Genomic DNA, 14,154 nt, shown 5'->3' on the forward strand with positions numbered 1-14,154 from the left:
TTCGGGAAAGTAGATACGTTTTGGACGTATCAGTGGGTAGGTGTATTCCCAACATATGCATCTTCTCAAATTACTCAAATGTACAATAAGAAGTTTTATTTTAAAAATGATTTTTCAAGAACCGCAATATTTTCGAAATAAATAATTTCATTCCAAGATACAACCTACAATAGGTTGGATGCTATATGAGAGTGCATGAATAAGATACTTGTTACCGATATGGCAATGGCTTGATGTAGTAGATAAGAGTTCATCGATCATCCTAGCTTGACTCCAATCTTCATATGGTGACAACACCTTCCTTATAGATGAGACAAGCCTCCATTGCATCTCCAATGTACCTAAAACATCATTCAAGTACATCTTGGTCCCCAAACTTATTGGGTCCAATATGGTTAGACTAACCACAATATATAGGACACACTCCATATAGACATGTGCATATTTAGATGAAATTTGAATTTCATGCACATCTTAGCCATTTAGGATTTGATGGAGTATATCCTACATAATGGATCAAAAGAAAGCAAGCATGCAACAAGTATAAACAAATTACATATAAGCATGCACCAAAACTTTTAAAGATCCAAGAAAGATATACTTTGGACAAAACACCAAAAGAATTAAATAAGGCATAGAGGTGTCACAAAACAAATTTGTTGTCCAAATTATATCTAAGAAGCGAATCACAAAAGATTTGTTCAACAAAGTTCAACAAATGGACTAAGAAGAAACCATTGAGCATAGAGGATGAAATAAAGCAAACATGCTCAAAGACTTATCTCATTCACCAAATAACACATAGAAGAAGGAATGAGATAGCAAAACTCCCAAAGGAGAAAGGTTCGAACAAATAAACCAAACCCACTACACTTTTCACAATGGCACAATGTACCGTAAGGAAAAGGTATGTATTCCAAAACAAACACTTGATATGAATCAAGGGGATTTATCAAAAGATTTTTGAAAGGGACAAGGAAGACATATGGGAGCTACAAAGATTTCTTGGAAATAAAATAGGAAGTAAGAAACAATCCAAGGTGAAAATGATCCAAAAATTCAACCACATACAAGGTTATCAATTGTCAAAGACAATGAGTATATTGGAAATAATTTCCGGTGGAGTATTGACAATGATAGTAGGGATCAACTTCACAATAAAAGGCATAGGATAAGTATATAGAATTAAGCGCTATGCACGGATGAAGATTCTTGATAACTTCAACTAGTCAAACAATCACGCACGGCAATGATTAGAATAACTTGAAGCAAACGGTGTCCCAAATAAGATATAGAGATATGTATTTGAGGAAAAACCGCACCAAGAATTTCTTATTCAAACAAGAACCCACAAGATGAGTAATAAAAGATTTTTATTAGGAATGGAGCTTGTTTGAGCAAACATGCCACCTAGGAACAAGATAATTAAGAGCATCAACTCTAAGTGGCATAACCTCATATGTTCACATTTTCTAGGCTTGTGATATGTACAAAACATATTACTCCCCCATAATGTGATAAAACATTTCTTCTAAATAAGAGGCAACTAAAATTCAACTAGAGATGATTAATGAATATTTAGAATTTGAATTTCTCATGAGTATGACACACCACATAGTGACTAGATAATCTTGCAATATCAATACTAAGTGGTGGTACTCATGTACACTCATTTTAAAGAAAGAGAGATGCACAAAGCATATCACTCCCCCAAAATGGGATGTTCCATTAATCACTTCAAAGAGAGCCAAATAAGATATCATTAAGATGCATTAGGCTCAAAACAATACACAAGTATATGATGAGACAAACAAACATACTTGAATACACAAGATAGGCAAGTAAGACACAACACATACATACACATATTTGGTACAAAACCAAACATGCAAAGGGGCAAGTAACTTACAATAAACATGAAGAGTTGAAGTATAAGTTACCGCAAAGAGGAACATTGGATATAAGATATAGACGATAATCCATATGACTTGGCTTGGTAAAAATGTAATATATGAAGATCCCTTAATTCTTCATGAAGTAGCCAAGTCTCCAATGACCTCCACTTGTACCTATTGATCAAGTTTGAGATTGTTGGTCCCCAACCAAGTTGGGTCCTAAGAGGTTAGTCACAATAGGCTTGGCAACCCAAATGGTTCTTTTCTTGAAACCACTTTGAGTTCCAACAAACTTGGCAAACACATTGCCATCCTTATCCTTCCCTAGAGAATAATCATCATCAACAATTATAGGGTTAGATAAGGTACCACCTAAGCAAGAAGAAGCAAAGTGCCCCTTCTCACGACATAAGTAGCAAGTGTTCCCCTTTCTCTTCTTTATTGATTTCTTCTCTTGGGGAACAATATCTTGATTCTTCTTGGGAAGTGGCCTATCTTCAACTTGAGGTCGAGCATGAGCTTGACCTTTACCTTGTGGCCGTTTCCCTTGTTGTTTCTCACTCAAGTGCTTCTTCTTTTTCTTCAATGGGCATGATCTAACATGATGCCCTTCAACCTTGCACTTGAAGCAAACCAACTTGGCCGGATCATCGATTTTATCTTGGCCCTTCTTCTTGTTGCTCTTGCTCTTGGACTTGTTCTTGTTATTGGAGTTGAATCCAAGTCCACTCTTGTCATTGGGGGATTGTTGCGCACTCAACATCTTGTCAAGTGCGGATTTCCCTTCATGATGTTTTTCCAAGTCTTTCTTCAAAGAAAGGACTTGGGCCTCGAGCTCTTTTATTTCCTCTACATGGTTAGTAGAAATACAAGTAATAGAGGAAGTAGAAGCTTCATTGTTGGAACAACAAGGCAAAGTGAGTAATCCAACACAAGGTGTATCACTAGTTTGACTAGATGGATTACAAGGACTAGCACATGGCAATATAACATTTGTAGTAGAGATTGTGCTAACATCCATATGAGGCTCACAAGATGTTACCTTAGTGATACTTGCCTCATGAGCTAACTTTACCCATCATAGGAAACTAGAAGATCATCATGAGAGCTTGAAAGCTTTTTATGACTTTCTTCCAATTCCCTATAATTGCTAGTTAGCAACTCAAGTTGAGCCCTTAGCTCAACATTCTCCTCTAAGATAGATGCTTCACAAGAATTAGAGTTAGTAGCACAAGCATCAACAATAGTTTTCTCATTTTCATGCATATAGGATTGAATTTTTTGTGTAAGCATAAAATTAGTATGCTTCTCATCTTTTAGCTCATGCTTGAGGAGAGTGAATCTCATTTCCCCATTTTCAACATGGGACTCCAACTCCACTATGGTTTCCCTATATTTATACAAGGTATCCATAGAGTGTTCGAGATTAGCACGAGCTTCTTTATTACCACGAAGAGAAGCATAAACCATTGCCATATCATGCACCAAGGTATTATATTCTTCATCATTATCATCGTCATCATTCTCATCATTAGAGGTCGTGTTAGGAGTCAAAGTAGGAGATACCTTTGATCCATTTGCCATAAGGCACATGTGCATACCGGAGGATGAAGATGAAGATATTCTTGAATCCTCATTTGAAATCGTGTCTTGATCCATAGAGTGTTCGGTTTCCTCTACATTGTTAGTCAACAACCAACTAGAGGAAATAGAAGCATTTTGATTATGGGAACAAGACAAGGTAAGCATATCATCATGAGATCTATGTAAGCAATTTACACATGATATGCAAGGACTATCAACACAAGTATGTAGGTTATTTTCAATGCTAGATGTGTTTAAGTCCAAAGAGGAAGCATTACAATGGGATAGAGATGAAGAATCATCACTATTGAGCACAATATCAACATTGCAATTTTCCTCACCACTCACCATATCATTACCTCGTGTCTTGCTACACGTTGGTGAAGTGGAAGAAGATGATAACTCATCACGACCGGAGGTGGAAGCAACTTGGAGCTCTTCATGATGTGAAGGGGAAAAGAGCTCCTCGGAGTCACCACCGACCAATTTAGAAGTGGATCCACCAAACATTTCCTTAAGCTTGATCCACATCTCATGAGACGATTTTCGCTTTATATATATCAAGAACCTACGAAAATCGGGTCTCAAGGAGAATAAAAGCTCATTAGATACTTGAGCTTCAAGATGTAAGTTTTTCTCATCCTCTAAAGATAGATTTTGAGAATCCATCGGAGGAGAAAAACCGACATCTAGAAATTGCTCTATATGTGGACACAAGGTCTGAAGATTACAAAGCAAGCAATTTCGCCACAAAAGATAATTTGTGCCATTAAAGACAATTGTGTCATTGTGCACTATACTAGCCGACATCTTTACTCTCAAGGCGGTGAAGCCTTAAACAAGGAGAGACCTTGCTCTGATACCAATTGAAAGATCGAGATGTCGCCTAGAGGGGGGTGAATAGGCAATTACAAACTCTTGCGGATTTGTCTTGTAAGAATGCGGAATTAAACTATCGTTTAGTTTACAAGCACAAACCCTAAATATGCTAAGCTCAACTAAGTGTAACAATAGCAACTAGAGCTAAGCAAGATAGGCACAAGATATATGTAGCACAAGTGATAGCAAGATATATGTACTTCAAGCACGATGGCTATCACAAGGAAAGAGAGCTCGGGTATAGAAATAACCGAGGCACGCGGAGACGAGGATGTATTCCCGTGTTCCCTTGCTTTGCAACAAGGTACGTCACGTTTGGAGGAGTGGAGGTCCCACGAAGGATTCCCCGCGCCACGAAGGCTCACCCTATTCTCCGAACCACACCCACGAAGGATAATGGCCCTTTCCTTATGGTTAGCTTTTCCTCCGCTCCGGAGATGGCAAGCTCCACAACCACTTCACAAGCTCCACGAAGGAGAAGCCCGGGCCCCTTCACAATCTTCCACGAAGAGATCACCGGGACACCAACCAAGCCAACTAGGAGGTCACCCTCCAAGAGTAACAAGCTCACGGTCTCTCACTCGAACAAATCGTGGTGGAGAGCTCAACACTATGCAATGATGCAAAGCAAGAACACCGGAGGTGTTCAAGTCCTTCACACACAAATCCCACCAAAGCAACGAATGCTAGGATGAGATTGGAGAGGAAGAACAAGGGGGAAAGTCAACCAAAGACTCCAAGATCTAGATCCCAAGAGATTCCCTCACTTAGAGAAGAAATGGTTTGGTGGAAGTGTAGATCTAGATCTCCTCTCTCAAATCCTCAAGTATGAGCAAGAATGGTTGGAGGAATCAAGGGAGAGAGCAACTTCTTCAAATGCAACAATGAAGGTGAGAGAAAGGGGAAGAGATTTGTTGCTCAAGGTGCAAGAAGGGCTATTTATAGTCTAAGGAGAAAAATAACCGTTGGGGAGAAAACCGGGTGAAAATCGGATAAAAAACGAGCTGAAAAAGTGCCCAGCCGGTTGCCAGGCCGGCCGACCGGCCTGGGCGCTGAGGAGCCCGGCAAGAGCCTGTCCGACCGGCCCAAAGAACCGGGCGCGCAGGTGGCGCGCTGGGCGGCGGGAAAGCCTCAGGTGCGCGGGGCGGCCTGTGCCGCGTGGGCGGCGGCGGCCCAGCAGCGCACGGGCGGCGCGGAGGGTAGGCGCGCGCGGGGCGCGTCGGGGCGCAGACCGCGTGGGCCTCCAGATGGAGAGGCGGCCCGGTTAAAACCCGGTTGGACCGGAGGGGCAGCTGGGCTGGCCGGCGCGTGGGCCGGTGGCCGCCGGTCCGGTTGGCGCCCGGTGCGGACCGGGTGGGCTGGCGTGCGGCCCGGCAGGCCGGGCGGCAACCGGCAGCCTTCCACCTTTTTTCTTTTCTTTTTCTTTTTCTTCTTTTACCTTTTCTTTAATAACTATTGCTCCCGAACTCCGATTGACATGAAACTAATTTCGTTGGAAAGATAACAACAAATGCTATCCAATAGAAAGTGCAAACTCAAGAAACTGCAGGAGGGGATTTTATCATGAATATAAAAGGGTAGAACCTTATATCATGAATAACCGGTAAAATCACCCAACCTCGAAAACGCAATAGAAGATGCATGCGAACTCCGTTTTCGATGAACTTGGGCTTGTTGTAAAGCTAGCAACAATCTCAAGAACCTCACATAGAGAAACACCAAGAAGCAATAAGGATATGCAAAGTATGCAAAGGATTGAGCTCTCTAAGACGATGTGATCAAGTTACTCAACCGAAAGCCCCTCTTAATAGTGCGGCTATCTATCCTATAATCCGGTCTCCCAACATCCACCTTGAGACCGGTAAAAGGAAAACCTAGCAAGGCCATACCTTTGCCTTGCGCATCCCGCTTGATCTTGATGATAACTCTTCAAGCTTCACTCAAGCCGGAATGCCTCACTTGACCAATGTTGCTTCGTGAAGACTCACAAATGCTCCCCCATACACTATGATGGGAAAGCTCCATTGATGCACATCTTCACTAGTCCATTATCACCAAATGGATGGCAAGCTTCAAGCATGTGATTCACTTGAGATGCTCATCTTGAACTTGCCCAACTCAACCTTGTATCTTCTCATACTCACATAAGATAGAGCATGGCTAATATTGAGTTCTACATAAGAACTCCATCTTCGTTTCTTCTTCTTGATCATATCACATATATATCTTCATACCGATGATCTTGATGCCAATACACAAGGTATACCTTTATCTTCATGGCATCCATACTTGAATCCAACACATGGAGAGCAAGTAGTACCTATGGAATATTCCTTCATATAAACTCAATGAAAACATTAGTCCATAGGGGTTGTCATTAATTACCAAAACCACACATAGGGGCAATGTACCCTTACAATAGATATACACCTCCCCCGAGTTTGTGATGGACACTTCATTGTCTTTTCTAACTTGTTCAGACTCAAGTCCCTCGCCGAAATCATTCAGAAAGTCTTGGAACTCGTTGTCATCTCCATCGGGTTCCGGACCACGGGCACTCTCATAGATCAATTTCTGCACCGCTTCTTCCCTCTCCTCATCTCGGACGAAGGTGCCGTCCTCCATACCTCAATGTCACTACAAAATTAAGAAAGCAATTGTATTTCATTCATCATGTCATGATCATATAACAGATTGCTAGATGGATAACAATTGAAATGAAGAAAGCAAAAAAACCCTAACGGACCGCCACGACCACGGACACGGTGTTCCCCCTCCTCCTCTCGCTCTTCTCTCTTTTTCTCGACCCTAACCCTAACACTCGGCGCTCCTCCTCTCGCTCTTCTCTCTATGTCGTGGCGGCACCGCCACGGACTCGGCACCGCTACAGACCCTAACCCTAACACTCGGCGCTCCTCCTCTCGCTCTTCTCTCTATGTCGCGGCGGCACCACCACGGACTCGGCACCGCCGTGCAAGCTCGACAGGGTAGCGGCAGCGGCACGGTAGCGGCAGGGCAGCGGCAAGGTCATCATCACAAGTGGGTGGAGTGAAAAGGTGAATAGTGGTAGGAATAGTGGTTGTACTTTTTATTCAACTATGTGCTCATCATGGTGAGCATGGCAAGGTCATCATTTGACTTTGAATTTGGCCAAAATACTTTATGGCTGTGATCTAAATAATGTTTGGCATCAATTGGTGGTCTTGGTTTGCAATTTGGAGTTGGTTTGTGAATATTCCAAAATTTGGGGCAATCTAAAATTTGTTTCAAAGTTGCCACTTTGCATGCTTATATTAAGAGTTTGACTTTGAATCAGCAAGATTGACTTTGACCAAGTTGTTCACTTTTATGAGTACTATTTATCTGGGCAAAAAGATTAGCAAGTTTAGTTTAGAAATAGTTAACCAAAGGGGCTCAAAGTAGGCATCATATTATTTTTGGCAGATTTGACCATATTAGCATATGTCACTTAGGTTTTTTCACTTTCTTCCCTTTTTCTTTGATTTTCTTTGACCCAAATGGTGTTGTCTTGTGTTGAAATGGTATAGGGTTGTGTTTTAAGAATTCAAACCAAGAAAGTATGGCCTTTGCTCAAATTTGCAAGTTGGCCATACACTCACATATACCCAAATGGTGTTGTCTTGTGTTGAAATGGTATAGAGCTAGCATGGCAGCGGCACGGCAGTGGCACGTCAGCGGCACGGCAGGGCACGGCAGGGCAGCGGCACGGCGCACGGCGAGGTGGCAGCGGCACGACAATGACGGCAGGGGCAGGGCAGCCAAGACAAAGACGGCAGTAGGGCGAGGCAGCCGCACGACAGCGGGGCAGCGGCACGGCAGAGCACGGCAGCGGCGAGGGCAGGGCACCTGCGGCATGGGCGTGAGCGTCTGCGGCATTTCGTCGAACACCCAAAGGGTGGTGTCGGACGGCCGCAGAGTGCGGCTTGGCGTCGTCGGCGTAGGCGTCTGCGAGCGTCGGGGCACGGGGCGTGGTGAGGCGACGTCGGGGCACGGCGGGCGTGGTGAGGCGACGTCGGCGGCGCTGGCGCCGGACACCGCGCGCGGCGCGCGTGCGAGCGGGGAGGGAAGAAGGCCGGGAGGGAGCGGCGCGGACTTACTGCGCGAGCCGCGGCGACGGCGACGGCGTGGCTGCGGACGGCGGCGCGTCGTGGCTCGGATGGCGGCGCGGCGTGGCTCGGATGGCGGCGCGGCGTGGGTGCGGACGGCGGTGCGACGTGGGTGCGGACGGCGGCACGGCAGCGTCGAGCGGGGGATTCTGTGAAATTGGGGAAGTTTTCATCGCGCGCCTAAGGGAAAACGAGGGGAGGGACCTTTGGTACCGGTTGGTGCCACCAACCGGTGCGAAAGACCTTTCGTACCGGTTGGTGGCACCAACCGGTACCAAATGTTTTTTTTTCTTTTTCTTTTTATCTTTTCTGTTTCTTTTTTACTTTTCTGTTTCTTTTTTACTTTTCTGTTTCTTTTTACTTTTCTGTTTCTTTTTCTTTTATTTTCTATTTCTTTTCTTTTCTTTTTATTATTTTCTATTGCTTTTCTATTTCTTTTCTATTTCTTTTCTTTCCTTTTCTTTTCTATTTCTTTTTTTCTTTTCTGTTTCTTTTTACTTTTCTGTTTCTTTTTCTTTTATTTTCTATTTTTTTCTTTTTATTGTTTTCTATTGCTTTTCTTTTTCTTTTCTATTTCTTTTCTTTCCTTTTCTTTTTTATTTCTTTTTTTCTTTTCTGTTTCTTTTTTACTTTTCTGTTTCTTTTTTTACTTTTCTGTTTCTTTTTCTTTTATTTTCTATTTCTTTTCTTTTTATTATTTTCTATTGCCTTTCTTTTTCTTTTCTATTTCTTTTCTTTCCTTTTCTTTTATATTTCTTTTCTATTTGTTTTCTTTACTCCCGCCACGACATCGTCCGCGCGGGAAAATTTCCCGCCACGACGCCGCGCGGGAAACTTTCCCGCCACGACGCCGCGCGTGGGAGAAAAAAGGCGAGAAAGAAAGGGCGGGAATAAAATTTTATTACGATTGAACTCGAATTAAAATTACATAGCTCAACTGAAAATTAAAGATACATGGCCAAATTCTACTGTTGGAGTCATTCAGTCATACTCGTGCCTAGCCCTATAGTAGTCGCCACTGTAGTCGTCGTAGTCGCCGTCATCATCGTCGCTGGCATCGGGGTCGCGGTACTCGAACGTCGGCGGGTGAGCACACGTGGGCTGGGACTGAGGGTAGCGCAGGCGGGGGCCACGGTAGGCCATGACGCCCTGGAGCGTCCGGCCGCGTCACCACAGCCGACGGCCGGCCTCGTTGAAGTTCGAAGGAGGCGGGCCGCCCTCCTCGTGCCTGGAAAGCGCCCTCTCACGCCCATTGATGAAGAAGCTTTCCCAAGTCGGGCTGTAGTCGGGATGCCACTGGGGATTCCTCCGCTGCTCTGGCGTGAGCTCGAAGTAGTAGTGGTTCATGATGGCCATCTCGCGCGCCACACCTAGAGGGACTGGAGGGACCGGGACGCCTCCGACGCTTAGCAACCAGCCGGTCGGGACGCGGTAGCCCGGCGGGCAAGGGTAGTTCGAGGCGCAAAGCGCCTCTGCCTCCCGGGGGGTTAGAGATACGATGGAAGCCATGGGAGAGAATGATGAGGTTTGCAGATATGAGTCTAGATGTGATATGTAAATGGTGGCCAAGCCTACATATATATAGTGAAAAAATGGCGGGAAGACAGAGGCGGGAACCGATGGAAAGCGTGGGAAGAAAATAGGCGGGAAGACAGAGGCAAACCTTTAGTACCGGTTGGTGGGTGCAACCGGTACTAAAGGTGCAACCGGTTGGTGGGTTGGGAAATCTCCCGTGGCGGAACTTGTCGAAGATGCCCTTGGTGCACACGCCCTATGGCATCTTCGGAAGTTCCGCCTCGGAAAAAATTTCCTGCAAGCCCATGAAAGACTCCATCTCCTCTAACAATGTTGGGGAAAGGGTTGGGAAATCTCCCGTGGCGGAACTTGTCGAAGATGCCCTTGGTGCACACGCCCTATGGCATCTTCGGAAGTTCCGCCTCGGAAAAATTTCCCTGCAAGCCCGTGAAAGACTCCATCTCCTCTAACAATGTTGGGGAAAGGGTTGGGAAATCTCCCGTGGCGGAACTTCTCGAATATGCCCTTGGTGCACATGCCCTATATATGGCATATTCGGAAGTTCCGCCTCGGAAAAATTTCCCTGCAAGCCCGTGAAAGCTACTTAACTAGTAAAACAAGCCAACCATCTCCATTGTTAATATCTTACATACATTAACATCATTACACAAAAGTGATTTCCATATTGAGATACACAAGTTATGATCCCTATATGTAGCTAGCTAGTCTTCTGAGTTTTCTTCATCTGTTTCCCTTTCTTCTTACTACGACGCAACCATGGACAATCTTCATTGTTTAAGATGATGCTTGGGTCAATTTTTACCTTGAAGGGTGGAATATCGTCAAACTTATTATAATCTTCTGACATGTCTGTCTTGTCCTCTACTCCCACGATGTTTCTTTTTCCTGAAAGAACTATGTGCCGCTTTGGCTCATCGTATGATGTGTCTGATACGCGTACAACATGCGACCGTTGGGAACCCCAAGAGGAAGGTGTGATGCGTACAACGGCAAGTTTTCCCTCAGTATGAAACCAAGGTTTAATCGAACCAGTAGGAGCCAAGAAGCACGTTGAAGGTTGATGGCGGCGAGATGTAGTGCGGCGCAACACCAGGGATTCCGGCGCCAACGTGGAACCTGCACAACACAAACCAAGTACTTTGCCCCAACGAAACAGTGAGGTTGTCAATCTCACCGGCTTGCTGTAACAAAGGATTAGATGTATAGTGTGGATGATGATTGTTTGCAGAGAACAGTAGAACAATTGCAGTAGATTGTATTTCAGTTGTAAAGAATGGACCGGGGTCCACATTTCACTAGAGGTGTCTCTCCCATAAGATAAATAGCATGTTGGGTGAACAAATTACAGTTGGGCAATTGACAAATAGAGAGGGCATGACCATGCACATACATGATATGATGAGTATTGTGAGATTTAATTGGGCATTACGACAAAGTACATAGACCGCTATCCAGCATGCATCAATGCCTAAAAATTCCACCTTCAGGTTATTGATGTCTACGCCCCCTCCTTTTCCTGTAGACAGTGTTGGGCCTCCAAGAGCAGAGGTTTGTAGAACAGCAGCAAGTTTTCCCTTAAGTGGATCACCCAAGGTTTATCGAACTCAGGGAGGAAGAGGTCAAAGATATCCCTCTCATGCAACCCTGCAACCACAAAGCAAGAAGTCTCTTGTGTCCCCAACCCACCTAATAGGTGCACTAGTTCGGCGAAGAGATAGTGAAATACAGGTGGTATGAATAAGTATGAGCAGTAGCAACGGTGCCAGAAAATAGCTTGCTGGCGTGTAGTTGATGGTGGTAGTATTGCAGCAGTAGTAACGCAAAGAAACAAAGAAACAAGCAGCGATATAGCGATATTTAGGAACAAGGCCTAGGGATTACACTTTCACTAGTGGACACTCTCAACATTGATCGCATAATAAATAACTCTTTCTCATATGTGATACATACACTCTTTTGTTGGATGATGAACACATTGCGTAGGATTACACGAACCCTCAATGCCGGAGTTAACAAGCTCCACAATTCAATGTTCATATTTAAATAACCTTAGAGCATAATAGATCATTGCAAAATAAACCAAGAACTAACATAGTGCACACACTGCCCACATTACACTATGAAGGAGGAATAGATCACATCAATACTATCATAATGATAATTAACTCCACAATCTACAAGAGATCATGATCATAGCCTATGACAAGAACCACAAGGTGCACACACTAGTCACCTTTACACCATGCAGGAGGAATAGACTACTTTAATAACATCACATGAGTAGCACACAACTAGTAGCGATACAAAGCTCATCATATGGATCTCAATCATGTAAAGCAGCTCATGAGATCATTGTATTGAAGTACATAGGAGAGAGATTAACCACATAGCTACCGGTATAGCCCTGAGCCTCGATGGAGAACTACTCCCTCCTCATGGGAGCAGCAGCGGTGATGAAGATGGCGGTGGAGATGGCAGCGGTGTCGATGGAGAAGCCTTCCGGGGGCACTTCCCCGTCCCGGCAGCGTGCCGGAACAGAGACTCCTGTCCCCCAGATCTTGGCTTCGCGATGGCGGCGGCTCTGGATGGTTTCTCGTACCGTGGCTTTTTCGTATCGAGGTTTTAGGTCTGGGACCTTTATATAGGCGAAGAGGCGGCGTCAGAAGGTCGAAGGGGCGACGACACCATAGGGCCGCGCGGCCAGGGGGTGGGCCGCGCCACCCTATCATCTGGGGGCCCTGTGGCCCCCCTCTGGCGGCTCTCGGGTGTTCTGGATGCTTCCGGTGAAAATAGGAACCTGGGCGTTGATTTCGTCCAATTCCGAGAATATTTCGTTACTAGGATTTCTGAAACCAAAAACAGCAGAAAACAGCAACTGGCACTTCGGCATCTTGTTAATAGGTTAGTTCCGGAAAATGCATAAAAACGACATAAAGTATGCATAAAACATGTAGATAACATCAATAATGTGGCATGGAACATAAGAAATTATCGATACGTCGGAGACGTATCAGCATCCCCAAGCTTAGTTTCTGCTCGTCCCGAGCAGGTAAACGATAACAAAGATAATTTCTGGAGTGACATGCCATCATAACCTTGATCATACTATTGTAAAGCATATGTAGTGAATGCAGCGATCAAAACAATGTATATGACATGAGTAAACAAGTGAATCATATAGCAAAGACTTTTCATGAATAGCACTTCAAGACAAGCATCAATAAGTCTTGCATAAGAGTTAACTCATAAAGCAATAATTCATAGTAAAGGCATTGAAGCAACACAAAGGAAGATTAAGTTTCAGCGGTTGCTTTCAACTTGTAACATGTATATCTCATGGATAATTGTCAACATAGAGTAATATAATAAGTGCAATATGCAAATATGTAGGAATCAATGCACAGTTCACACAAGTGTTTGCTTCTTGAGGTGGAGAGAAATAGGTGAACTGACTCAACAATGAAAGTAAAAGAATGGTCCTTCAAAGAGGAAAGCATCGATTGCTATATTTGTGCTAGAGCTTTGATTTTGAAAACATGAAACAATTTTGTCAACGGTAGTAATAAAGCATATGTATCATGTAAATTATATCTTACAAGTTGCAAGCCTCATGCATAGTATACTAATAGTGTCCGCACCTTGTCCTAATTAGCTTGGACTACCGGATCATCACAATGCACATGTTTTAACCAAGTGTCACAAAGGGGTACCTCTATGCCGCCTGTACAAAGGTCTAAGGAGAAAGCTCGCATTGGATTTCTCGCTATTGATTATTCTCAACTTAGACATCCATACCGGGACAACATAGACAACAGATAATGGACTCCTCTTTTATGCATAAGCATGTAACAACAATTAATAATCTCATATGAGATTGAGGATATATGTCCAAAACTGAAACTTCCACCATGGATCATGGCTTTAGTTAGCGGCCCAATGTTCTTCTCTAACAATATGCATGCTTAACCATAAGGTAGTAGATCTCTCTTACTTCAGACAAGACGAACATGCATAGCAACTCACATGAAATTCAACAAAGAGTAGTTGATGGCGTCCCCAGTGAACATGGTTATCGCACAACAAGCAACTTAATAAGAGATAAAGTGCATAAGTACATATTCAATACCACAATA

The sequence above is a fragment of the Lolium perenne genome, chromosome 6 (genome assembly GCF_019359855.2).
Source record: "Lolium perenne isolate Kyuss_39 chromosome 6, Kyuss_2.0, whole genome shotgun sequence".
Lineage (NCBI taxonomy): Eukaryota > Viridiplantae > Streptophyta > Magnoliopsida > Poales > Poaceae > Lolium > Lolium perenne.